This window comes from Bos mutus, chromosome 28 (genome assembly GCF_027580195.1).
Source record: "Bos mutus isolate GX-2022 chromosome 28, NWIPB_WYAK_1.1, whole genome shotgun sequence".
In the NCBI taxonomy this organism is placed as follows: Eukaryota; Metazoa; Chordata; class Mammalia; order Artiodactyla; family Bovidae; genus Bos; species Bos mutus.
In genome coordinates, this window is record NC_091644.1 from 40,549,731 (window position 1) to 40,576,757 (window position 27,027).

The window sequence follows — 27,027 nt, forward strand, 5'->3', positions numbered from 1 at the left end:
AGGATCAAACTCGGGTCTCCTGCATTGCAGACAGATTCTTTCCTGTCTGAGCCACCAAAGAATAACATGGAGGAAAGGATAGTAGTGCCTTTTTAAGATAAGAGACATTCAAGTGGAAAGCTCCATATAGGGATCTGTTCTGTTTGAGATGGCTGTGAGACACAGAGTTGTGAAATGCATGGTTGACAGTTTCGAAAGCCCCAGAGAAGTCTGGGCTAGAAATCTGGGAGTGTGTGTGTGTGTGTGTGTGTGTGCATGCTCAGTTGTGTCCGACTCTTTGTGACCCCATGGACTGTAGTCGGCCAGGCTCCTCTGTCCATGGGATTCTCCAGGCAAGAAAATAGGAGTGGGTTGCCATTTCCTTCTCCAGAGATCTGGGAGACTTCCCCACAAAGATCATGAATAAGTGGTAGTAGTTAAACCCACCTGGAGGAATATGCACTCTATGAGCTGGGAGGAGAGATGAGGGGAGATGAGATGAAGGCAGGGGTGTACTGAGGCAGAAATAGAAGTAATAAGTGATGAAATGACTAATGATAGATATCCAACAAAAAAAGATGGGAATAAATTCAAAGTTTAGATTAGTAATAATTAGTGCTTAGGGCAAGTTTGGTATGTAAATACGTTTTCTCTACAATAGCTTTATGCTGATGTCATAATATTTACATCAGTATCTGTCATTGGAGTTTTGTTTATTTTGTGTAGATATTTTAATAAGGGGGCATTTGAGAAATTCACAAGATTCTGGGTGACTGGCTTCTACTTCAGATGTGCCAACTTGAAGTCTGGATTGACTTGTATGCTCTTGCCCTCCTTGGTAGCCACAGGTATCCTAGGAAGAACCTAGGTGGGGCTTGGGAAACGAGTCCAGAAAAATCTGCCTTGTCTCAGTGACTCCTCGTGTCCCCTGCCTCTCTCCTCTCTCACTACAACCACTTCTGAGTGTCTGGATCTCTAAATGCCTGACCTCCATGGAGGACATCTGACGCATACAGGTGGGCTTGGAGAGCTTATGAGCAATCAGGCTTGGCAGGAGCACAGGGCATGTGTGGGAAAAGTGACTCACTGAGGACGAAATGGTAGCAGGAGCCGGGACTTAAAAGGTGGCAAACTAAGCACTTTATGAGCTAGAGAGACATGGCTTAGACGTGTGCTTAGCAAGACAGCTCAGGGGATTTCCCTGGTGGTCCAGCGATTACGACTCTGTGCTCCTAGTGGAGGGGGCCTGGATTCAATCCCTGGTCAGGGACTAGATTCTGCATGCCATAACTAAGACTCAGCTCAGCCAAAAAAAAAAAAAAAAGATACCAAAAAAGAAAAAGAAAGATACCTCAAGTCATAGAGTGGAGGATGAGTTGTTGAGATGTGAGATGGAGGGAGGAACCCTAATCAGAAAGATGTTAAACCATCCAGCACCAGATAGTGAGAGCTGTATTAGAATCGGGGCAGTGGTAAGGATACCAGTTTATTAGGATCTAGAATGTGGATTCCAGACATGTAGCAGTTACAGTGACAGAATGGGTACCTGACTGACTTGAATAATCAGGATAACAGAATTGTTGGAGATTGTTCCCGCTGAAGTCATTCATTGAATGTAACACCCTTACCTTAAAAAATGAAAAGTAATAACTATACTTTCTAATATTTGTGTCTACACTTAGAAAGGATTTTCCTCTGTTGTGTGCCCTTGTCTTCCTCCTACTCTCCATGAAAGCTGCCATCATCATAGGTTATTTCTATAGCCATTGCCCAGCCTCAGCAGAACTCACTTTCCATCCCATGTAACCCGGCACTGGATCTTAGACCCCTGACTTTGGGAAGAGTCACACATACTTTATTGGTGGTGATGAGGCCAATACAACAGAAAACCAATGGAGTGCTTCCTAGTTTCTACAATTATTTTTGTAGAACGTTCAATAAGTTCACGCTGCTTGAATGCAACAGTGAGATGCTTCATGACTGACAGCCTCAGCAGTGCTCCCCACGCTCCACACGGATGCTCTGGAGGACATTCTAGTCTGAATACCCAAAGGCTATTACAAAATTCATGTTTTATTGCCTCTTCTTTGTCTAGGCTAACAGTCAAATGGCTGTGATGAAATCGTAGCTCTGACTCTCTCTCTCTGTCTCTCTTCTGTCTCCTCTCAGCAGATGGGTCTGGACAGGCGTGACTCAGGGCACACAGTCATCCCAGAGGCAGTTTGTAAAGTCATGGTTGATGTGCAGTCTCCTGGCCAGCACACATATCATTTTACCTACTCTTCCAAGCAACCCTCAAGGTTAAGTAGGGCAAGTTATTTCTATTATTCCTGTTATTCCTGAGACTTAAAACTGAGGCCCAGTGTCAAACAACTGCACTATTAATAGTACCTGGAGTAGATTGGGGGTTGGGCAGAAAGATTTAGTTCTAGACATACTGAGATTGAGGTGCTTTTCCAGATGAAGACAGCAGATAGGCAAATAAATATTGGTATAAAGCTCAGGATGTAGACTGTGATGGAAGATACAGAATCAGGTATCTTCCTGATTACCAGTTTATTAGGGTAGTTATGCAGAAAGACAGGAGCAAACACTTTGAAATGAGGTGATTTACCAAACTTGGGTTTTCATCTAAAGTAGAGATAGAAAACAGGTGACCTATGGGTCAATTTCACCATACAGATATGGCTTTAGGAATGGAATTAGAACAGGGCTGTAAAAATTAAGAATCACCACATAGACAATTGATTTCCAGCATTTCCTTTAAATGCAGTAACTGTAGCATCCCAGGGTCCGTGGTCTCACACCTTGACAATATCAAGGAGTTGAGATGCCTTCATTCCCTTTAGACAGATCATTCTCTTCTGGTTTGCCACAGGCCCCTCTACTCCTCATTGTATTCTTGACTTACATCATTAATTGACCTTTATCCTCTACAATGTTTTGAGCTTGTGACCATCATCAGTTTGGCCAGACTGACCAACCTCTGGCTAAGTTCCTTCCTACAGTATATGCCAAAACTAGGCAGTTTCAGAGACCCATCTCCAACTGAAGAAACCTTCAGAAATGACTCAAACTCTTCAGAATCCTCATCTGACCCTTGGGAAAACTGCCTTAGTACTGCAATGATCTCATTTTTATAGCTTATCTCTCTTACCAGGCTCAGGCTCTATGAGAGCAGCACCACACCAATCACATGTCGATGAGTCCAATATTAACACGGTGGCCACACAGAGCAGACATGCAAAGCCGCTGTTGGCCATTGTTCAGTCACTAAACTGTGTCCAGCTCTTTCTGACCCCATGAACTGAACCACGCCAGGATTCCCTGTCCTTCACTCTCTCCCAGAGTTAGCTCAAACTCATGTCCATTGAGTCGGTGATGCCCTCCAACCATCTCATTCTCTGTCACCCCCTTCTCCTCCTTCCCCTCAGTCTTTTCTGGCATCACGGTCTTCTCCGATGAGTCAGTTCTTCTCATAAAGTGGCCAAAGTATTGGAGCTTCATGTTCAGTATCAGTCTTCCAATGAATATTCAGGGTTGATTTCCTTTAGAATTGACTGGTTTGAACTTCTTGCTGTCCAAGGGACTCTAAAGAAACTGCTGATGTGATGTAAAATCAGTGTCTTCAATTCACAGTTGACAAACTCACCAAGACTCATTTCTCCTCAAAGAGCCCATTTGATCCACCTCCTAATTGGAAAGCCATCATTCCAGCCAAGTGTGTAGAGTTCTGAGGGGTTCTTACAACCTTCAAGCTTGCTCTGTGGAACCTCCAGAAGTCACTTATGGGCCACAGCAGACGTGAAGGTAGAATACTCTGCCTATTGGGTACCAGGGTAACCTCAGGATAAACTGATTAAAAGTGTCAGAGATCACTTCTGATGCCTTTGAGAAAGAAAAGAATTCAATTCAACAAACATTTACTGGGGGCCGACCACGTGCTGGGGACAGTTGGCCTAGGGTTACAGCAGCGCAGAAACAATAGACAGAGTCCTGGAAAAACCTAACTGCAGTATCAGGAATGCTACAAAAGCAAAAATGTAAAGGATATTTGACGTAGTGGAAAGTGTTCCCCCTGGGAAGTCCCCTTAGGAGAATTGATGCTTAGTTTAAAGGTGAGTAGAAGATAGCTACTGAAGGGTATGGAGGTTATGGAAGAAAAGGATTCCTGGCCGAGGGAGCAGTGTGTGCAAATGCCTCACATCAGGGATATATTATTGGAGGAACTGAAAGATTCTCAATATAACAACAGTAAAAAACGTGAGAACGAGAAGGAGGCAGAAGCCAGATCAGATGATCATGGAAACCATGATGGATGTCCTGGATTTCATTGTCAGGATTCTGGGTTCTAAAAGGGTTTTAAGCAAAGGGGGCGGGGGCACTGTCAGATATTAATCTTTAAAATAGCATTCTGATGGCTGTGAGAAAAATAGATTGGGGAATCATGGGCCCTAGGTTGTTGAGATCAACCCTTCCAATGAAAGCACTCAAAAATGTTAGATAAATATAAATAGATCTTAAATGGCATCAAAAATCTGACAAGATAATAAAGAATTATCAAGCCAAGCTTTGAGATGAAGCAAGATAAACAGAGCATCAAACCACTTTTGCCCTGAGGTAATTTATCAGCCCAAGGGGGCTTGAAACTTGATTTTGATGCCCTCACAGAGGAGACCAGATAGAATTTAAAACTCAGAACTTCACAATGAAGGAGGTTTTCTCAGACAAGCTCCTCCTGAAAGCAGAGCCAGGGCAGCTCTAAGGTGATTTAAGAGGTGCAGGCCCAGGCCAGTGAAAGTGAGGTAAGTGAGATAAGAAAAAATACATTCCATGTTGGTTACAGCATCATAAGGAGCTGATACTAGGCACCGCTGGCTACACAGAAGCTGTGTTTAGGTAGTATGTGGGACTCCTGGAAAGGGTCATAAGAATGACCCACATCTTGGAATTGTCCAGGTGAAAGAGAAATTTACCTGTGTGCCTTCGTCCCATCCTCCATTACAAGGAGGGTCAAGTTTCATCCCATCAGGAAGAAACATCCTACACATCTGTGTTGCATTATCTGGTCCTTCAGAGGCCAACCAGGAAACAATCCTGCCCTTTCCACATGGTGGTCATGTACATTCAGTAGAGAGGACAGCCCGGAGTGGATAGAATGCTAACTGAGAGGGAAGGAAGAGGAGTTGAGATTGTAAGAAAGTACACCAAGGTGCTGTCCAATGCTGGACTCTAACAGAGGACCCTCTTCCCATAACACCAAGAACACAAAACGCTACGTAACTAGGTCCGGGTGAGCCGACACTTCCTGCACCACCGCAGTGTGTGTGTCTGTGTGCTCAGCCGCTCCAGGTGTGTTGACTCTTTGTGACCCCATGGACTGCAGCCCGCCAGGCTCCTCTGTCCATGGGATTCTCCAGGCAAGAATACTGGAGTGGGCTGTCATGCCCTCCTCTAGGGGATCTTCTCGACCCGGGGATCCAACTCACGTCCCTTATGTCTCCTGCATTGGGAGGCACGTTCTTAACCACTAGTGACAACTGCCTGCACCCAAAGGCTGAAGGAACGTATCCTTGGCACGGAGCAAAGCCAGAATCAGCAAAATAAGTCTTTGGGAAGTTGGAGCTACAAGCAGTCCTTCTTGTGTATTCCCAAACCCTATCATATCATATATGTCATCTCCAAACCCTCAAGCTGTGATTTTAATTTAAAATACTTTTAGACAAATAAGGATACTTGGCAACTGGCAAAGCCAATGCAAACTCCTTTTGAAGAAAGGTGCTTTTATTTGAAATCCAAGGATTTCCTCAGTGTGTATGCCCAGCAGTGGGATTGCTAGATCATAAGGCAGTTCTATTTCCAGTTTTTTAAGGAATCTCCACACTGTTCTCCATAGTGGCTGTACTAGTTTGCATTCCCACCAACAGTGTAAGAAGGTTCCCTTTTCTCCACACCCTCTCCAGCGTTTATTATTTGTAGACGTTTGGATCGCAGCCATTCTGACTGGTGTGAAATGGTACCTCATAGTGGTTTTGATTTGCATTTCTCTGATAATGAGTGATGTTGAGCATCTTTTCATGTGTTTGTTAGCCATCTGTATGTCTTCTTTGGAGAAATGTCTATTTAGTTCTTTGGCCCATTTTTTGATTGGGTCGTTTATTTTTCTGGAGTTGAGCTATAGGAGTTGCTTGTATATTTTTGAGATTAGTTGTTTGTCGGTTGCTTCATTTGCTATTATTTTCTCCCATTCTGAAGGCTGTCTTTTCACCTTGCTAATAGTTTCCTTTGATGTGCAGCAGCTTTTAAGGTTAATTAGGTCCCATTTGTTTATTTTTGCTTTTATTTCCAATATTCTGGGAGGTGGGTCATAGAGGATCCTGCTGTGATGTATGTCGGAGAGTGTTTTGCCTATGTTCTCCTCTAGGAGTTTTATAGTTTCTGGTCTTACGTTTAGATCTTTAATCCATTTTGAGTTTATTTTTGTGTATGGTGTTAGAAAGTGGTCTAGTTTCATTCTTTTACAAGTGGTTGACCAGATTTCCCAGCACCACTTGTTAAAGAGATTGTCTTTAATCCACCAATGTTCATTGCAGCACTGTTTATAATAGCCAAGACATGGAAGCAACCTGGAGGTCCATCAGCAGATGAATGGATAAGAAAGCTGTGGTACATATACACAATGGAGTATTACTCAGCCATTAAAAAGAATACATTTGAATCAGTTCTAATGAGGTGGATGAAACTGGAGCCTATTATACAGAGTGAAGTAAGCCAGAAGGAAAAACATAAATACAGTATACTAACGCATATATATGGAATTTAGAAAGATGGTAACAATAACCCGGTGTACGAGACAGCAAAAGAGACACTGATGTATAGAACAGTCTTATGGACTCTGTGGGAGAGGGAGAGGGTGGGAAGATTTGGGAGAGTGGCATTGAAACATGTAAAATATCATGTAGGAAACGAGTTGCCAGTCCAGGTTCGATGCATGATGCTGGATGCTTGGGGCTGGTGCACTGGGATGGCCCAGAGGGATGGTATGGGGGAGGGAGGAGGGAGGAGGGTTCGGGATGGAGAACACATGTATACCTGTGGCGGATTCATTTTGATATTTGGCAAAACTAATACATTTAGGTAAAGTTTAAAAATAAAATAAAATTAGAAAAAGAAAAAATAAAAAAAAAAAAAAGAAATCCAAGGATTTCAAATGTAGTTTTCCATAAAACCGAGCAACTTACAGTAATAAGTGACTATGTATCATGAGACTCAACAGAAACAGATGAATAAAGATTTCATATAATAGAATAATGCAAGTTATAGAAACTCTAAAGCAACCACATTTAACACAATGAAAGGAAAGTTTTAAAATATATGTAGGAAATAGGGAAATTTTTGAAAAGACTTAGCAGGACTAAAATGATAGAGCTTTCAGAAAAATTTTAATAATTGAAAGTTTAAGAACAATAGATGTGTATAAAAACATATTAAACCCAGATAAAGAGAAGTTTTGTATACTGAAAGACAGAACAAATTAGCCAGAGTGTAGTACACACACACAAAAAAAGTAAGATTTTTTTTTTAATGAGAAGATAAGAAATATGGAGAAAAGAGGTCTAACATACATCAAATCAGACTTCCAGAAGGAGAGGTGAGAGAAAATGGGGCCAAAAATCTATATTTATGAAAATAATGTCTGAGGACTTCCCAGAACTGGTTAAAGACACCAGTCCACAAATTCAAGTATCCCAGTTAATTTCCAGCAAGACAAATAAAAGGAAAGACAATCTTAGGCACATTTTCATGGAAATGCAGAATCCCAAAATATAGAGAATCTCAAAAGCAGCCAGCAAAAAAGCATTATTTTCAAAGGAATCATAATAAATCAGATTTATATCTGATTTATACCAGAAGTTAAATGACTTCTCTACTGTTACAATGAGAGCCAGAAAACAATGGAATTATATCTTCAATATGCTGAAAGAAAAGTGAAAGTCACTCAGTTGTCTCTGACTCTTTCAGATCCCAGGGATTATAGAGTCCATGGAATTCTCCAGGCCAGAATACCGGAGTGGGTAGCTGTTGCTTTCTCCAGGGGACCTTCCCAACCCAGGGATCGAACCCAGGTCTCCCACATTGCAGGCGGATTCTTTACCAGCTGAGCTACCAGGGAAGCTATGTGCTGAAAGAAGCATCTTATAATTCTATACAATATATTTTGTTAAAAATAGCAAAGTAAAGACAGATAAGCAGAAATTGAGTTTGCCACCCATAGACACTCACTAAGAAAATTCTAAAAGATGCATCCTAGTTAGAAGGTCTGTAATAGGAGACAATGAAAACAAATAAAACAATATATAAACAAATAAATATAAATATATATATATATATATATATGTATATATATAGCCCAAAAAGGCTGAGAAGTAGAGAATAGAGGAAGGGAAAGAATCTTCAGGGAAGAAATGGTGGTTCTGAGAAGAAAGATGGTGAAGTCTTTTATTTTGTTTTGGAGGCAGTACTTTACAGGTGGCAATTGGACCTAAGCAAACCCTAAGGAGTAAGGAAGGTAACCAATCAACTGTAAAGAGGAAGCTACCGTTCAAGTGAGTTTGTTTTTCTTTAGATAGATTCCTGCCTCTACTGTTTTTTCAATAATTTTGTCACACTTTATAGACTTTCCCTAGCCATTAAACTAGTCATTCCTAAAGGAAACAACCTTGAATATTCACTGGACGGATTGGTGTTAAGCTGAAGCTCCAATACTTTGGCCACCCTATGCAAAGAGCTGACTCATGGGAAAAGACCCTGATGCTGGGAAAAATTGAGGGTAGGAGGAGAAAGGGGGCAACAGAGGAGGAGATGGTTTGATGGCATCACCGACTCAATGGACATGAGTTTGAGCAAAATCTGGGAAATACTGAAGGACAGGGAAGCCCAGTGTGCTGCAATTCTTGGGCACATGAAGACTGAGACACGACTCAGAGCTGAATAACAATGAAAACAACAGCTAGCATTCTTTGGAGATGATTGGTCAATGTCTTGGGTGTGTGATTTGGGAGAATGTGGCTGAAATATTTGCTCAGTTGGCTTAACTTCCTGCTTCATTTTACTAGGAAAAAAAAAAAAAATCATGTGTGTCTTAGTGCCACAGCCCACAGCTGGAGACCCGGTGCCCGAGGACTGGCTGAAACTCACCATCAGTCTCATATCCCAGCATGGAGCGTGGAAGGAAAGCATCGGCACACCAGCCTTATGCTGCAATGGTTGCTGTTGGCAGCCTCTCATCCCAGATTTTATGTGTTTCAGCTCATGCTTGGGAGGTCAGTGAAGAGCAAAAGGAAGGTGAAGGATCTGCATCTACTGAACAAACCTTCTGCTTGAGTTGGGTCAACTTCTAGCTACTTCTCTCTGGGTGAAGCTGAATTATTGGAAGATGTTCATCTCTGATCCAGTGGATCCTCAAGAAACCCTGAGAGGGGATGGCTCTATCCCAGACTTTTGTGGTGCTTTGATTTTAATGATGCTGTCTCTAAATCATGGCTCTCTTAAATATGCTAGAAAAAGTGGCTCCCTGTAAATTTTCTTTCAGTGACAGGGGAGATAAACAGTGAAGAAACACAGAAGGGAGGGGTTGGGAATAGTCATGTAAGTAACTGCAGGAGGACAGAGCTGAGGCTGCCTGCAAGAGAAACTTAGATTAATTAGCAAAGAAAAGGGAAACAGTTTGGAAGTGGAGGGATTAACTCTATTTGGGAAGATAGAAGAAGAAAGGGCAGCAAGCTTGGGAGGTTAGTTCCTCTCAAACTGAGTATTTGCCAGTAACACTAAGCAGACTGTCAGCAAGAAGCAGCTTTGGGTGGGGAATAGGCAAAATGCCTAAAGAGGGCCAAAAAGCATGTATCTCCAGTTATCAAATGAGTAGATGCTGGAGATGTAGTGTACAGCATGGCAACTAAAGTTAATAATACTAGGTTGTACTTTGAGAGTTACTAAAAGAATAAATCCTAAAAGTTGTCATCATAAGAAAATTCTTGAAACTATTGTGTGAATATTTCACAATACATGCAAATATCAAGTCATAATGTTGTACATCTGAAACAAATACAATGTTATATGTCAATTATATCTCAATAAAAAAGAAGGAAGAAGACAATAGTTCTTTTTAATATTAACATGCATGTGCAAAATTTATCAAAAATAGTTTTGTCTATAAGCATTTTGTGCACCAAAAGTGTTATCTCTTAACACACGTGCGTGGAAAAATGGACATTTATATTACATATTCCATATGCTAAAATTACAGTGCAAATTTTTATATAAACTATGTTGAAGTTCCAATTTGGGGAGAGACAGTATCCCCAAGGTGAGTGGAGAAAATACTACAGAGATTCAGTATGAGCCATTTCTTAATTAAATGATCAACAATTAAGTGACTCACAAAGATGCAAATGAAAAGTAAAATGATTTGTGTATATAAACTGCATCTCTAACCAAAGTTTTGAAATAAATAATACAGAGCAACAACCTCTCACCCTCCCCTTAGAGTGAAAGAGTGTTTTGCTTTAGTGGCACACTTATAAGTCCATTTAATTTGTCTCCTTTTACCAGCTTCCTCAGTTCATACATTGCAGCCTCCATAAAGCCTTTCAGAAACTCTTAAAGTACTTGGGATCCTGACCATGGGATATGCTCGCGCATTCAAATTTAAGACACTTTTCTCAAGCATCCCAAAGGAAGGGCCTTAAGGTAAGAGAAAGCAATGAGTCAAAATCTGTTTTTATTTTAACTTTTTTTTTTTTTTTATTGTGAAGGAAGATTTATTTATTGTAGAAACAAAAGCATTTGGGTACATTAAAGAAAAATGGTGGCTAGGATAAGCCTGACCTGTTTCTGATAGCCTGATGGAATTTGAGCTAACAAATTTGCCATAAAACAAACTCCTCTGAATTTCGAAGGCTACCCATGAGCTTGACTGTTGCTGCTGTTCAGTTGCTAAGTCGTGTCCGACTGTTTGTGACGCCACGGGCTGTGACACACCAGGCTTCCCTGTCCTCCACTATCTCCCAGAGTTTGCTCAAGTTCATGTCCATTGAATCAGTGAGGCTGTCTAACCATCTCATCCTCTGTTGCCCTCTTCTCCTCTTGCCTTCAATCTTTCCCAGCATCAGGGTCTTTTACAATGAGTTGGTCTTTGCATCAAGTGGCCAAAGTATTGGAGCTTCAGCTTCAGCCCTAGTCCTTCTAATGAATATTCAGGGTTGATTTCCTTTAGGATTAACTAGTTTGGCCTCTGAATTTCAAAGGTTACCTGTTAGCTGGACTATCAGGACCATAATGCAAGTTAAAAGAAAATGAGCTCATATTTCTTTGTTTTTTCTATAATAAAAGTACCCTCAGTTTGAAGAAGGGGGAAGGAGTTGGCTGAATTGGCAGTGCACCAGCACACACAGCTAGGACGCTCTGAACACTGAGATTAAGATTCCAAGAAGAGCAGAAAGAGTAAATCATTCTCTAATTTGGTTCTCTCAGAACATTGTTAGATGTTATTATGCCTTTTCACCTTGTGGTTAAGTCAAATGAGTGCCAAACTCAAAAAAAAGGACACTGCTCTGAGTTGCCTTGAGATATTTCTTGAGTCTTTTTTTTTTTAACTTTAAGTTTTATTGAGATATAATCCACACACAGCACTAGGCAAGCTTAAGATATATGGCAAAATGTCCTGACATACCTATATTGTGAAACGATCACTACAATAAGCTTCAGTTCAGTTCAGTTCAGTTGCTCAGTCCTGTCTGACTCTTTGGACCCCATGAATCACAGCACTCCAGGCCTCCCTGTCCATCACCAACTCCGGGAGTTCACCCAAACTCACGTCCATCAAGTCAGTGATGCCATCCAGCCATCTCATCCTCTGTCCTCCCTTCCTCCTCCTGCTCTCAATCCCTCCCAGCATCAGGGTCTTTTCCAATGAGTCAACTTTTCACATGAGGTGGCCAAAGTACTGGAGTTTCAGCTTTAGCATCAGCCCTTCCAATGGACACCCAGGACTGATCTCCTTTAGGATGGATTGGTTGGATTTCCTTGCAGTTCAAGGGACTCTCAAGAGTCTTCTCCAACACCACAGTTCAAAAGCATCAATTCTTCGGCGCTCAGCTTTCTTCACAGTCCAACTCTCATATCCATACGTGACCACTGGAAAAACCATAGCCTTGACTAGGCGGACCTTTGTTGGCAAAGTAATGTCTCTGCTTTTTAATATGCTCTAGGTTGGTCATAACTTTCCTTCCAGGGAGTAAGGGTCTTTTAATTTCATGGCTGCAATCACCATCTGCAGTGATTTTGGAGCCCCTAAAAATAAAGTCATCCACTGTTTCCACTGTTCCCCCATCTATTTTCCATAAAGTGATGGGACCAGATGCCATGATCTTCGTTTTCTGAATGTTGAGCTTTAAGCCAACTTTTTCCACTGTCCTCTTTCACTTTCATCAAGAGGCTTTTTAGTTCTTCTTCACTTTCTGCCATAAGGGTGGTGTCATCTGCATATCTGACGTTACTGATATTTCTCCCGGGAATCTTGATTTCAGCTTGTGCTTCTTCCAGCCCAGCATTTCTCATGATGTACTCTGCATAGAAGTTAAATAAGCAGGGTGACTATATATAGCCTGACGTACTCCTTTTCCTATCTGGAACCAGTCTGTTGTTCCATGTCAAGTTCTAACTGTTGCTTCCTAACCTGCATATAGGTTTCTCAAGAGGCAGGTCAGATGGTCTGGTATTCCCATGTCTTTCAGAATTTTCCACAGTTTGTTGTGATCCACAGAGTCAAAGGCTTTGGCATAGTCAATAAAGCAGAAATAGATGGTTTTCTGAAACTCTCTTGCTGTTTTGATGATCCAGCGGATGTTGGCAATTTGGTCTCTGGTTCCTCTGCCTTTTCTAAAACCAGCTTGAACATCTGGAAGTTCACGGTTCATGTTTTGCTGAAGCCTGGCTTGGAGAATTTTGAGCATTACTTTACCAGCATGTGAGATGAGTGCAATTGTGTGGTAGTTTGAGCATTCTATGGCATTCCCTTTCTTTGGGATTGGAATGAAAACTGACCTTTTCCAGTCCTGTTGCCACTGCTGAGTTTTCCAAATTTGCTGGCATATTGATTGCAGCACTTTCACAGCATCATCTTTCAGGATTTGAAATAGCTCCACTGGAATTCCATTACCTCCACTAGCTTTGCTCATAGTGATGCTTTCTAAGTCCAATAAGCTTAATTAACTTCTATTTCCATTTCTGTATACACAAAAGAGAGAAAAGAATAAAGATATTATAATATATGTTGAAATCCAAAAGTGTAATGTCTCCTGCTTTCTTCTTCCTCAAAATTGCTTTGGCTAGTGAAAGCTTTTTTTTTTTTTTTTTGGTTCAATACAAGTTTTAAGATTATTTTTTCTACTTCTGTAAAAAAAAGTCATTGGAATCTTAATAGGGATTATATTGAATCTATAGGTGGCTTTGGATAGTATGGACATTTTAACAATACTAACCCTTCCAATCCATAAACATGGTATCTTTCCACTATTTGTGTCTTTTCTTTCTTGCATAAATGTCTTGTAGTTTTCAATGTGGAGATTTTTTCCTTCCTTGAATAAGTTTATTCCTAAATGTTTTATTGTTTTTGATGTTATTGTAAATGGAATTTTTCTCTTTATTTCAGATAATTTATATTGGAGTATAGAAAGGCTACTAATTTATATGTTAATTTTGTATGCTGAAACTTTACTGAGTTTGTTGGTTAGATCTGACAGTTAGTTAATAGAGTCTTTCATATTTTCTGTATATACAAAATCATGTCATTGGAAAATAGAGACAATTTTACTTCTTTTCCAGTTCTGATTTCTTTTATTTCTTTTTCTCATCTGATTGTTGTGGCTAGAACTTCCAGTACAATCTTGAATAACACTGGTGAGAATGGACTATCTTGTTTTATTCCAAGGAATAAAAGCTTTCAGCCTTTCACCATTGAGTATGATGTTAGTTGTTATATATGGCCTCTTTGACATATATTTCATATATGGCTTTTATTACTTTGACATACATTATTTCTATACCTAATATGCTAAATGTTATTTTTTTTAAATCATGAGTGGATGTCAAATTTTGTCAAATCCTTTTCCTGTATCTCTAGAGACCATCCTATGATTTTCACTTTCATTCTTTTAATGTTATATATCACATTTACTGACTCGAGTATGTTGAACCATCCTTGCATCCCAGAGATAAATCCCACTTGATCATGGTGAATGATACTTTTAATGTGCCACTGAATTTGGTTTGTTAGTATTTTATTGAGTTTTTTGCACCTATATTCCTCAGGAATATTGTGCTATAGTTTTCTTATAGTGTTTTTATTTGGCTTTGATATCAGGGTCTTGTACAATGAGTTTGGAAGTGTTTCTTGAGTTATTTTGAAATCCATATGAATCCATATGAACAAAGTGACAGCAGCAAGCTAAGAAGTGTGGTGCTAGTGTAGTAGCACAAGCTAAGACGACTGAGTCTCCTGCTTTCTCCCACTTCCTAGGGGTTGACCCATGCGTCTCTGAACCCGTTTCACACAGAGACGGAGAGAGCACTGTAGTGATTAAGGACACAGGCTTTGAGTCTAACAGAGGTGCTTTCAGGTCCGGTTACACTACTGAGTAGCAAGTGACTAGCATGACTTTTTAATCACCAAGTCTCAGTTTCCTCTTCTGTAAAACGGGGGTTAGGATAGTGTGTCGGGGCTGCTGTGGGTGGTTAAGTGCAGTCATACATGAGCAGAGCTTAGCACACAGAATGCCTGGCACACAGAGTGGAGAATGAAAATAAGGAGAGACAGGAATGGTCTCTGTGAATAGAGTCACAGTGCAAACATTAGTGTTTATTTTACACATGTACACGTGTGTTAAACTTGACAACGTGTGCTATGAGGCGTGTAGGAGTGCATTCTGAAAAGGGGGTTTGGGAGAACTTTCACGCCTGTCACGGTGCAGGGGTCCACATGGCACAGTCTTTTTCAACTAGACAATTGTCCAGAGGCCAATCACATGGGTGTGAGGTTTACAGGCTGGACCTGGCCACTGACCTCACCCAGTCCCTGGGTGGACCCAAGGTCTGTGCACACTGTCCACCCTCCTTTGGAAGAAACGGGCTTGTTTTTCCAACAAAAGCGCAAGCCGTCTCTAGTCTGGCTGGAGCTCGCCTTAGACAGTCAGAAGTCCAAAGATCGAGACCTTTAAAGGTAGCCTTAGACAGTCAGAAGTCCAAAGAGTGAGACCTTTAAAGGTAGCCTTAGACAGTCAGAAGTCCGAAGAGTGAGACCTTTAAAGGTAGCATCTCATGGTTTAAAAGCCTGTGGCACTGAGGATGTTTTCTCACTCAGTCGTTCTCACACCATGGAAATGCTGAATAAGATGATTATATAAATGTTTTCCTAGTTAAATTGGACTTGAGGCTCTGCGGGACTCTTACCAAGTGCAGAGCGTCCTCTTTTTCATCACCCACAGTCTCTAGCCATTCTCAGCAAATTTAAGTAAACATTGAAGAGTCATCCCAAGGAGAGCTGCTCAGAAAGTTTTATTAGTTTGGATGGATTTTTCCTTTCTTACTTTTTTGGGCTTTGTTTTCGGTGTTAAAAATTTAACACATATTTCCTGTCCTGATGTAGTCTTGTTATTTTCCACTGGGCAATAAAAGAGAACCTCTTGCAATGCACACGTTGTTTGAATGACCTGTTTTCCAATGATTTAAACAGTTGATCATCAGAAATCTGAGGTGCAACGACTCTGCAGTTGCCTTATCAGGGTACAACTCTACCCAGTCACCTTGGGTCTCTGGGCCTCAGTTTCTGGATCTGTAAAATGGAATCAGAATTATACTCTCCTTGCTTTCCCTTCTACAGAAAGTGTTAAACAGGAATTTAAAAATTATCTTTCGTGAGCTGTTAGGATGGCTTGGAGACTGGGGCTGCAGAAATGCAGTCAACTGTTACCATTTCTTCTGAGGAATTTAGGTTTGAAGATCTCCAATTCATCTTTACCAAATGCCTGCAAGGCTTATAAACAAGAGCGTTACTCAGGGAGAGAGCACCAGCTTGATTTTTAGTTTGAAATTTAGGAAGATGCTCGTGCCACATGGAAGAGAGGTAGGCGTTTGTGACTGCAGTGTCCTGTAGGTCCTCCTGGAACTGGAGAGGAGGGTGGGGATGGTGCTGAACTAAAGCTGGAACCATCCCATCCCTGTTTGTTCCATGGCTGTTTTTATCGGGCAGGGGGTCAGTTCTCTTTCCTACCAATCTCCCATTGGTTCTCTTCTTGCTCCACGGACTACCTTTTCAGTCTCTATCACAGGATCCCCTCCCACACAGTTCTGACTCCAGATGTTTTCCTCGCTGTTATCTTAAAGCTTAATGCAACTTTGTCTTGTACAGAGACAAAGGGAAATGGAATATGATGTTAGAACACACAGCTGAGATAGATTCATAGACTGTTAGAGGAACCAGCCAAGTTTAAGACTCTGGGTCACGTAAATGGGCTTCCCAGATGGCACTAGTAGTAAAGAACCTTCCTGCCAATGCAGGAGATGTAACAGACGTGGGTTCGATCCCTGGGTCGGGAAGATCCCTTGGAGGAGGGCACGGTAAACCACTCCGGTATTCTTGCCTGGAGAATCCCCATGGGCAGAGGAGCCTGGCAGGCTACAGTCCATGGAGTCGCACAGTCGACACAACTGAAGTGACTTTTAGCATGCATGCATGTCACACAAATAGTTAGAGGTGGCTCACAGGCTGGACCGTGGTTTTTGGTGCCTGACTCGCTTCTGTTGCTCCCATCTACCTTGATCAGAAGTGACATTCAGGTTGCTGATTGGTGGTGATTTAGTTGCTAGGTCTGACTCTTTGTGACCACATGGACTGTAGCCCACCAGGCTCCTCCGTCCATGGGATTTCCCAGGCAAGAATACTGGAGTGGGTTGCCATGTCCTTCTCCAGGGGATCTTCCCAACCCAGGGATCAAACCCATGTCTTTTGCATCACAAGCAGACTCGACCACTGAGCCATCAGGGAAGCCCCAGGTTGCTGATTATGTAGTCTCAAATCTGACATCCTTAGAGGTGCTGGGAGCTGCTCTTTGTTGAGAATTGGCAGTGACCAGAGAAGAGCAAGTCACATTTCAACGCAGTGGTGAGACCTGAGCCAGGCAGGTCGTGAGTGCCAAACAGGGGACCACGCCACATCAACTAACTGGGGTTGGGGGGACAGTCAGCTCTGGGCTCACCATCCCAGCAAAGAGCAAGCACTTCAGAATGCCATCTGGGGCAGCATTCACTGACTGGTGGACATGTGCTTCACGTTGGGGAAGGATTGAAGATGGATGGAACACCCGCACTTGTGTCCTTCATGTATGGAGATCCTGTCCCTCCTGGATTTCACCTCCATTGATTAAACCCCACTCATATCTCAAAACTCATTCACTCACATTCCCTTCATGCAGCTCTGTCATCTACCTGATCCAATTCCTTACCCTTCTCAACTGTGGTGGTGGTGTATACTCAGTCATCCGTGACTCTTTGTGACCCCAAGGACTGTAGCCCCAAGGACTGTAGCCCTCCAGATTCCTCTGTCCATGGGATTCTCCAGGCAAGAGTACTGGAGTGGGTTGCCATTTCCTTCACAGGGGATCTTTTTGACCCAGGGATCAAACCCACATCTCTTGTGTCTCCTGCATTGGCAGGCGGATTCTTTTTGCCATCTGCCCCTCCCCCCCACCAAAAAAAATGAAAGCCCAGCTCTTAATCATTCTTCTCTTTCAGGAAAATGCTTCTTTTTGAGAAGCTCTCCTTTTATTTCTGATTTCTTGTCATCAGGACAGAACAAAGGGGCTCCTCTAGCTGGCAGACAGAGACAAATGCACTTTCCCTGCCTCTTTCCATCGCATCCTCAGTTAATTCTGATGCTTTTGGTCCTCACCTTTCAGGCCTTGGTTCATTTTCCATTTTGAAAATGACCTCCCCCAAGGAGACTCCTTTTATTTCTTCTCTCAGATGGGAGTCGGGGAATCCTTAGAGGGTCACTGGGGTGTAGACGGTGGGAAGTGGCCCCACCGTGCTTGGCAGTTATCACCTCCCTTTCGTCCTGCTTCCTGCGGGAGGGCATTTCTTGTAAAACCGAGTCATGAATAATGGATGCAGCGACTGAGCCTGCATTTCGGGCTGATTAGCATGCACCTTGTCAGAAATTGCTTTTCCCAGCACCATGGAGGCCGATTTGCCAACTCTGCTTTCCCAGGTGTGCAGTGGGGGCGTGGGGTGAGGGGCTGGGGGTGGGGACACTTTGATGTTGGTTTTGCATTCTTTCTTTCCGTCTCTTGCTGTCCCCTTGTCTTCTTCTGTTGTGGCTGTCTGCCTCATTCTGCTGTCATTTCCTCTGGGGAGTCTTTCCTTTTGTCTAAGCTTTTCTTTTTTTTTTTTTCCCTCTCTGGTCTCCTTATCTTTGAAGAGATTTTAATCTGTCCTGGTGATGTAGAACTTTTTTTTTTCATTCAGAAAATGCTAATGATGGAAATTATTAAGACTTTTCCTGTCCTGTTTTTGTTTGGTTGTTTTCCTCATTCTGGATTCCTTTTTCTTTCTTTATGAACTCTTCCTTCTGGAGTTCTAGAGATATGTAGAGTCACCTTCCTATTCATAGTGGTCTTTCGTTAGTCACATGGTTTCTAATCATAAATCCTTTCTGCCAGAAAACACTATGTCTTATCCAGACTTGAAAGAAATGCCCAAATCTGAGCGTACAGCACAGTCTTACAATTCTACGTAACTAAAAAAGAGGGCTGGCGTGCTGCGATTCATGGGGTCTCACAGAGTCGGACACAACTGAGCGACTGAACTGAACTGAACTGAACATTTCACAGGCTGCCATCACTTATCTCCAGTATTTAGGTGAACCGGATTCTAACACTAGCTATGCTTCTAATTAGTTATGTCACCAAGTGAAAATAAAGCAGATTTTCCAGGTCTGTTTCCTTATCTTCAAAATGACAGGGACTGGATTAAATAATTGCCGCAGGTGGCTCAGATGGTAAAGAATCTGCCTGCAATGCAGGAGACCTGGGTTTGATCCCTGGGTCAGGAAGATCTCCTGGAAAAAGGAATGGTTACCCACTCCAGTATTCCTGCCTGGAGAATCCCACAGAGAGAGGAGCCTGGCAGGCTTACAGTCCATAGGGTCACAAAAAAGTCAGACATGATGTGAGAGTGAGCAACTGTCACTTCACTTCAAGTTCTCTTAGTACTTCAAACTGCTAATTTTTTGTTGTTTCTTGGCATTGTAGTATTTTAAAAATTTGTTATGTTGTTGAAGTATAGTTGATTTACTATATTGTGTTAATTTTTGTTGTATGGCAATGTGATTCAGTTATACATATGTGTGTATGTGTGTGTGTGCACGCATATCATGATTAATTGTGTCTGACTCTTTTCGACCCTATGGACTGTAGCCAGCCTAACCATGTGCAAAACTTTCCTGATAGCAGCCTTGGTACCAACCAGCACGCAGGTCCAAAGGGATCTAGAAAGCCTTATCAAGGAATTTTCTCAGGGAAAGACAGTTCCTTTCCCAAGAGGAATTCTGGAGCCAACTATTTGGATCATAAAATGTTGCCAACTTGTTACATAAAAGTAAGAGCTGATGTTGTTTACAGCTCTTTGTTGTTGTTTTTTTTTCCTCCCATTTTGAGCCTCTTCCCAGTGAAGTAGGTTGATCAAACAAATGAGAAAAACTTCAGACAGAAGACCTTATTAATCAAAGAAGTTATAGGAACTCCCACCTAACTTGTAGGTTAGAGGGGTAAGCCTCAGACAGAGGGTTCTGATGCTCTACTGTAGTTAAAGCAAGACCATCAAAGCAATTGCTCTAAATGATCTTCCCGGGCCTTGTCTGATTTTCTCTAAGTCAGACTGCGACTCTTTGTGTAGGTCAAGAGTTGGCAAGCTTTCAAGGGCAGAGCCTTACGAGTAAGTCTGATCTGAATCCCACAAGTCTATGATGGGGAGCCCATAGTGAAAGTTGACCCTGGGTCATCAGACAGATGTCTCCAAAGTGCAGAAGAGCCTGACAGTGGCCCTCTCCTAAAGAGATCCTTTGCCTTCCTTAGCACTGAAGGTTGGATGTTAATCATAGATATGTCACATGGGCTCTGTGTCTACTCATCCCCCTGGTGTATAAATTTCCTAGGGCTGCTGTAACAGAAAACCTCAAATGAGAGACTTCAAAACATCAGAAGTTTATTCTTACATAGTTCTAGAGATTAGAATTCTGAAATCAAAATGTTGGCAGGCCACACTCCTTCTGAAGGCTCTAGGGGCGAATCTTTCCTTATCTTTTCCTCGTGTCTGGTGGTTGTCAGCATCCATGGTGTTCCTTGGCCCTGGCGATCACTGCCTCCATCATCTCATGGCCTTCTTCTTTCTGTCTCCTGCTGCTGCTGCTGCTAAGTCGCTTCAGTCGTGTCCGACTCTGTGCGACCCCATAGACGGCAGCCCACCAGGCTCCCCCATCCCTGGGATTCTCCAGGCATCTCCAAATCTTCTTCTCTTTATAAGGACACCAGCCATTGTATTTACAGCCTACTTTAATCCAGAATGACCTCATCTTAGTTACTTACATTGCAAAGACCCTATTCCTAAACAAAGTCTCCTTCAGAGGGTCCCAGTTGGACATGCATTTTGAGGACACTGTTCAGCCCAGTAGAGTGGGTATTTATCTGTGTAGGTATGTAGGGTAACGATATCAAAAATGAATTCAGAAGTCTCTGGATTTTACATTTTAATGAGGAACTCTTGTCTTGGGACTGCTTTTCCTAAATAGCATTTAAGAGTCCAAGTCTACTGACTCTCTGGGCATCAAGCCAGGCTTATCCTCTCAGGGTTTGAATTTGGCCTGAATTATTAACTCCAAACATTTACATTTGGCTTAGGAAAGAAATATCTCTTACTCAGCAACACTGAGACAAGGTTATTAACCGCAATATTAGATTTAAATTTTAGTGGGGCTTCCAAAGAAGTCCTAGAAGGTTGGAAGGCAACCTTCCATCTTTCTCCTATCAAATACCCACAGGGACTTTGCTTACATTTAATTTTTATTATAAAAGCAGAAGCAATGAAATATGCTATGCTCACCACATGTTACTAACCACAGTCAATAAAAAACTTTTATTCTGTAAAACTTAAATTCTATGAACATATGTTATGGTATGAAGTGAATATGAGAAAAATGTTTACAAATAATCACTTGCTAAACTTCCTTTCCCAGAATGTATCAACCAAAATCATGACTGAAATCTGAAAGATGGAGAGACTCAACTTGAGCCCCTACAATCCTCAGGGACTCTCATGCTGTCTTTTTTAGCTCTCTGTGGGGATATTCTGCTTTTCCTTGTCTTTTTCTTTGCTCTTGTGTTATTTCTCACTCCATCCCTATCTTTCTGAGAGTTTGAAGAGATGAGGAGGAGAGTCTGTCTTTACTGAACTTCAAGTGTTCTGTCCTCTCCTGAGAAACTCATAGCTTTGAATAGTCAGAAGGATCCAGATGTTGGATGAAGCACAGGCTACAACTTCCCTTTTCTCCTCAACACATATAAAAAATTTTTTTAATGTATTTATAAGCACATGCAAAAAAAACAGAAAAGACAAGAAACAAAGCAGTCACTGTAAATGACAGAGCCAGAAGGAACCCCACAATTGTAAGTGTGGGTTGGCGCATATTCATAAAAGGGACCAGGTCTGGAGCCTGGCACACGCATAGGGCAGGAGATGGGTCTCTGTACCAGCAGGAGTCATCCAGGAGAGGCTGGGGGTCAGAACTATTAATATATGCCCACCTTTGGTCTGGGCCTGGCAGCAAACCTCTCCCATGTGTCTGGGCTGGAGCCCAACTTCTGGGTGTGGGAACCCAGACACCCAGTCCTGCCAGAGCCCAGGCTGAAGCCACAGTGAGAATAAGATCATCTCTCTAGAAACCCTCAGACCCTACATGAGTAAGGAAGAGACCCCTGGAGGAAGCAGAGCAGCGTGAAAGACAGGCAGGAAGTGCCCACAAGGACCAGCTTACAACGGAAGGAAGTATGGTTGCATCTTCAGGGAGGAGAGAGCAAAAAACAGCTCTACTGGGAATGAGTGGTTGCAGAAAAAATAAATTAGAAAGTTTGGAAATGAGGGATAGAGTTATTGAACAAAAACCCAAGAGATGAGCAGAATCTGAGTACAGCTCGAGAGTGAATTTATGAAAGAAAGATGAAACTGGAGGAATCTTCTAGAATGGATCACACAGAAGTAAAGAATAAGAAAATATGGAAGAGAGGCTAAGGGGTGTGGAGGGTTAATCTAGAAATTCCCATATTTATCTGCTGAGTTCTCAAGGTGGAAGACAGAGAGGATCTTTGAGGGGCAACATTTGAAGAGTGTTGCCTGGAAGTTTTCCAGAAGGAAAGAGAGAGGTCTGAGGCCTCAGGAAAAAAAAAAAAAAACACCTCACAATGTGCTAAGCAGAATACATGTTTTCAAAAATCCATACTTTGACACATTTTAGTATAAGTTTGGGACATAAAAGTGTAAGGAAAAAAATCTTAAAATCTATGAGAGCAAGAAAGAGATGGTCACATGTACACACACAAAGCTCATAAAATTTCCTCCAGATATGCAAATTTAGAGAGTAAACAGTCCCTTTGCCTCAAAGTTGGATCTTTCAGGGAAACATTTTGCAATTTTAACTATCATTTCTCTTAGTTTCTGGGTCTCAGTGGGAGCAAGGGGCCACCAGCCAATTCTCGGACTTTGCTTCTCTGTGAATTGCTTGCTCATGTGTTAGACCCCTGCCTCCCTTTCCCCACCAACCTCAGGAGACAATACATTGCTCTGTTCAGGGTCTCAGTCCTGGAGGTCATCTTCTGAAACTGGGCAAATAAGTAAATAAATATTTCTTGAATCACTGTTTTATTAAAAACAACTTTCCCCCTCCAAATTCCCAAGACCTTTCTCTTCCCTTTTCTGTCTTATGGAGATGATTGAGTATATTTTTGAAGAAAATCTTCTCCCAAAAAGCATTTTTGGAAAGGTTTCCTCTTACTTTTTCTTCCCATAGCAAAGTATGGCACAACTCAAGTAAATGTAAATGTAATAATATTTAAGTAAAGATTTAAAATGTTTTTTCCTTCTCTAATTCTATGAACTTTTTTCATAATTGTTATATCTAAAATGATCGATGTGTTATTAGAGAAATAAAAAAAAAGTTTTCAAAACATGAAACAAACAAGATTTTATGTACAATACTGAGGGGTGTTGTGCAATACTTAGAGAAACTTTCAAACACACAAACTTTGTAATGAGACCACTGGGTATATTTGTTTCATCTTCCAACAATGGACTGGGTTCAGGAAGGCAGTGGTAATGCGAGTCAGCAAAAGCAATGACTTCCTAAGCTCAGCTATTTAAAGAGTCCCCTCCTCCACTGTATCACACTTCTTGGGATCCATGGGGCGACATCATGGATGAGTGATCGTGGTCTTGGGGAGGTCACCCTGGGAGGAACCAGGACCCGGCATCCACAGATACCCTCTCCAACCTCCACACGCTCCTCCTGGCTGACGTCCAGGTGGTACTATTTCCCCCGTAGCTGGCAGGGGTGTCTGGCAGACCTGCTGGGAAGCCCTGCAGAGTATTTGCATGGTGGCTGGAGGAACTCATTCATGCCCAGAGGGACATCATTCAGCAGGAACAAAGCATCCAGACACAAACTCGATAAGGCGACAATTTTCAGTTATCAGAATAAACAGATGGTTTTGCATGTAGCCTCATGCCTGCCTTACATTGGGTGCCCTACAAATACTTGTGGAATAAGTTCTTCAGTCAGTGAAGTTAGGGCAAGTATCAGAGAGTGAGAACCTCCAAGCTGTCAACAGAAAAAAAATGCACAACATGGGACTTGTACGTTTTATTTGGAGTAAAATGAGGACTATAATCTGGAGACAGCACTTCGGATAGCTCCGAGAAACTGCTCCAAAGAGGTAATGGGAAAGGCCCGTGCCATCTATAATCTAGTGAAGTGGGGTGCATAGAGTCAAGCATGCATTTTGGCAGTCCTGCTGCTAGTCACAAGGAGCAGATGTCCCGTTAATGAGCTTAGTGCTTTTCTAGATATGAGAACATGCAACAATCGGGTTCATAAAATCTTCTGAAAATATCTAACTATTCTGCCAGTTTTTCCCAGAGCACAGAGTGCCTCATTCCTGATCTTCACCCTGAACCCCTTCCAGGGGGTGTTGAAGGCCAGGAGCTTCAGCACTGATGACTGAATACTTATAGAAGTAGACAGCAAGCATCAATCCATAGTTGGCAAAGTCTAACTGAAGAGCATATTTGTGCAACAGTCTCTGAGTCATTGGAAAAATACAGCAGGTGTGGCAAAGTGATACTGGGGTGAGAAAGAGATTCTTCCCGTTTTAACAGAAGTTCCCACTGTGCTGCCATATTGAGGGAACCAAAGGATGGAGGGCCCCCACAGAAGAGTTCCAGCAGAGCACCGGTTGGCACCTTCAGTGCCCTTCAGTTTCCAACAGCAGTGAAAGCAGAAAAGGGCCTTCATGGGCATCAGACATCTGAGCAGTAGGTGTCATTACAAGGAGCAGGAGGAGAAGAAAACTTGGGAACTATGACCATCATCACCTGGGAAGTGGGATGCTATGACTACAGGCAGACATGACATATTGGTTGGGACTTCCATATCTGATTAGTCCTGGAGAGAAGGAGTGCATATCAGTCAGGGTTCAAGTGCATGAAAGTGAAAATACCTTAGCTACTTTCAACACAAAAATATTCAATATCAGACAGAAAACAACATAATTCTGTAAAGCAATTATCCTTCAGTTAAAAAATAAGTTAATTTAAAAAAGAAGACTATAGAATCCTTGGGGAATTGAAAATGTAGGATAGCTCCCAGAACAAAACCAAATTGGCCCACTGGAAAAAATGAATACCTCTGCTAAAGAAGTGGGGATCAAGAGACCAGCACTGAAGCAGCAGAGTTCAAGAACACATCACCGGTTGCTGTCTGGCAGTTGAGAACCATGCAGCAGAGTTCAAGAACACGTCACCAGTTGCTGCCTGGCAGTTGGGAACCACGGTGTCTTTTCTGCACCCCTGGAGCAGGTGGCTAAGCCCTGGGTGTTGAGTCAGGCAGCCCAGTATTACCAGGACTGCCACTCCTAGGAGCTGTAGCTGAGGTCACAGGCAGGTAGCTCCTACCTCATCTCCACCTTCCAAATCATGAGAGCTCATCATAATGAACCATCCAGGCCCTTGCATGCAGAGTCTGTAAAATGGATATTCTGTCTTTCCAGCCCATGTCATTCAGGAAGACATACAAAAAGTAAGATAGAAGGGGCACTGTGCAACTGGGGTACTAGGCATGGATGTGAATTTTAAATCAAGGAATAGATGGTAAAACCAGGAACATCTAAGGTGTTATTATTAACTGCTTAGTATTGTAGACAGCTTCTTTTTTTTTTAGACTCTAGATGGTGTGAGCGATGAATGTGGGGATGGTACCTGCTTTATAAGAGTGTTTTGAAGATTTGTTAATTTACTGAGATGAAAAAGTGAAAAGTACAACTGTTATGCAAGGACAATAATTTGAAGTGAGGAAAAAAACCCTCTTTCCTCTAATGAGTCAGAAATAAATCCTACTGAGCAAACTGACAAGAACCTCTAGGAGTTTAGTAGCAGTTAGGACTTGGCATTTATGATGATGAACATTCCTAGTAAAATATGAGTACTTGCCTCCAACTTCCACCATCCCAGGGAGATTTAATTAACTTTTAGCAACATCTCTGATGTACAGCCCCAATCTGCTCCTTCGTCTGACAGCTGGCATCATCCCCTGTCATGACCTGAAGAAAGGAACCATGCACCCCTAGATCACCCCCAGTGGAGAGTCTGCTCTGGATGTCCGCTGAGAACCATCCCTCCTTCAAATCCATCCCCATTCAAACGCTCCCACTTTTGAGGTTGCTCTGAACTGCCACCCTCCAGCCCCCACCTCTATCCTTAGCCAAAAGCAGCTACCAGCTGTTGAATTGTCCCGCGGTTTCTACAGAGAGAAATGTTTAATTATGTTAATTTACTAATATAATGAGTTACTCTCTTGGTTTTAGGATAGCTATGACACAGCCCTGGAAACCAATCTTAAAATTCATCTCTAGTAGGATTTTATGTATTAAAAATGTGCTTAAAATAAGGGGGAAAGGGAGGAAGAGGGGAGAGAAGGAGAGAACAAGAAAGACAAAAGAGAAAAAGAGCTTGATTCAATTCTTATGCTTTTTATTTAAAGACATGTCAGCCCAGAATGGGAAACAGAGCAAGCCTGTTTGGACAGATTTAGTTTAGATTTACCATGGGGAGCTCGCTCTACCGGACACATCTTGACTCAGAGCCAGTTTCTCTGCCATCAGTCACAGTTTGGTTTACCCTCAGCTTTTTGGGTTGAGCTGGAGCACCATCCACTGCTCTGATCACAAAAGATCAGTGAGAATAACAGAGTGAAGTGCATCCGTATTGAGCCCAGGGCTGGGGTTGCCAGGGTCTCCAGCCCAAACCATTCCCAGTAGACACCACAGCTCCCCTCAGTCTCATGTATGAAACTGTCCCTGGGGTTTTATACAAACGATCAGATTGGCTAGTGGGGCAGAATGTCCCAGAGTCTGATCTATGTGTGGGGCTTCCGGTTCAAGATGGAGGACTAGCAGGACATGTGTTCATCACCTCCTGCGAGAGCACCAAAATTGCAACTAGCTATTAAGCAGCCATTGACAGAAGGATGCTGGGACCCACCAGAAGAAGATACCACACGTCCAAAGACAAAGAAGAAGAGGTAGTAAGATGTTTGGAGGGGTGCAATCACGATAAAATCAAATCCTATACCCACCGGGTGGGTGACCCACAGACTGGAGAACAATAATACCAAAG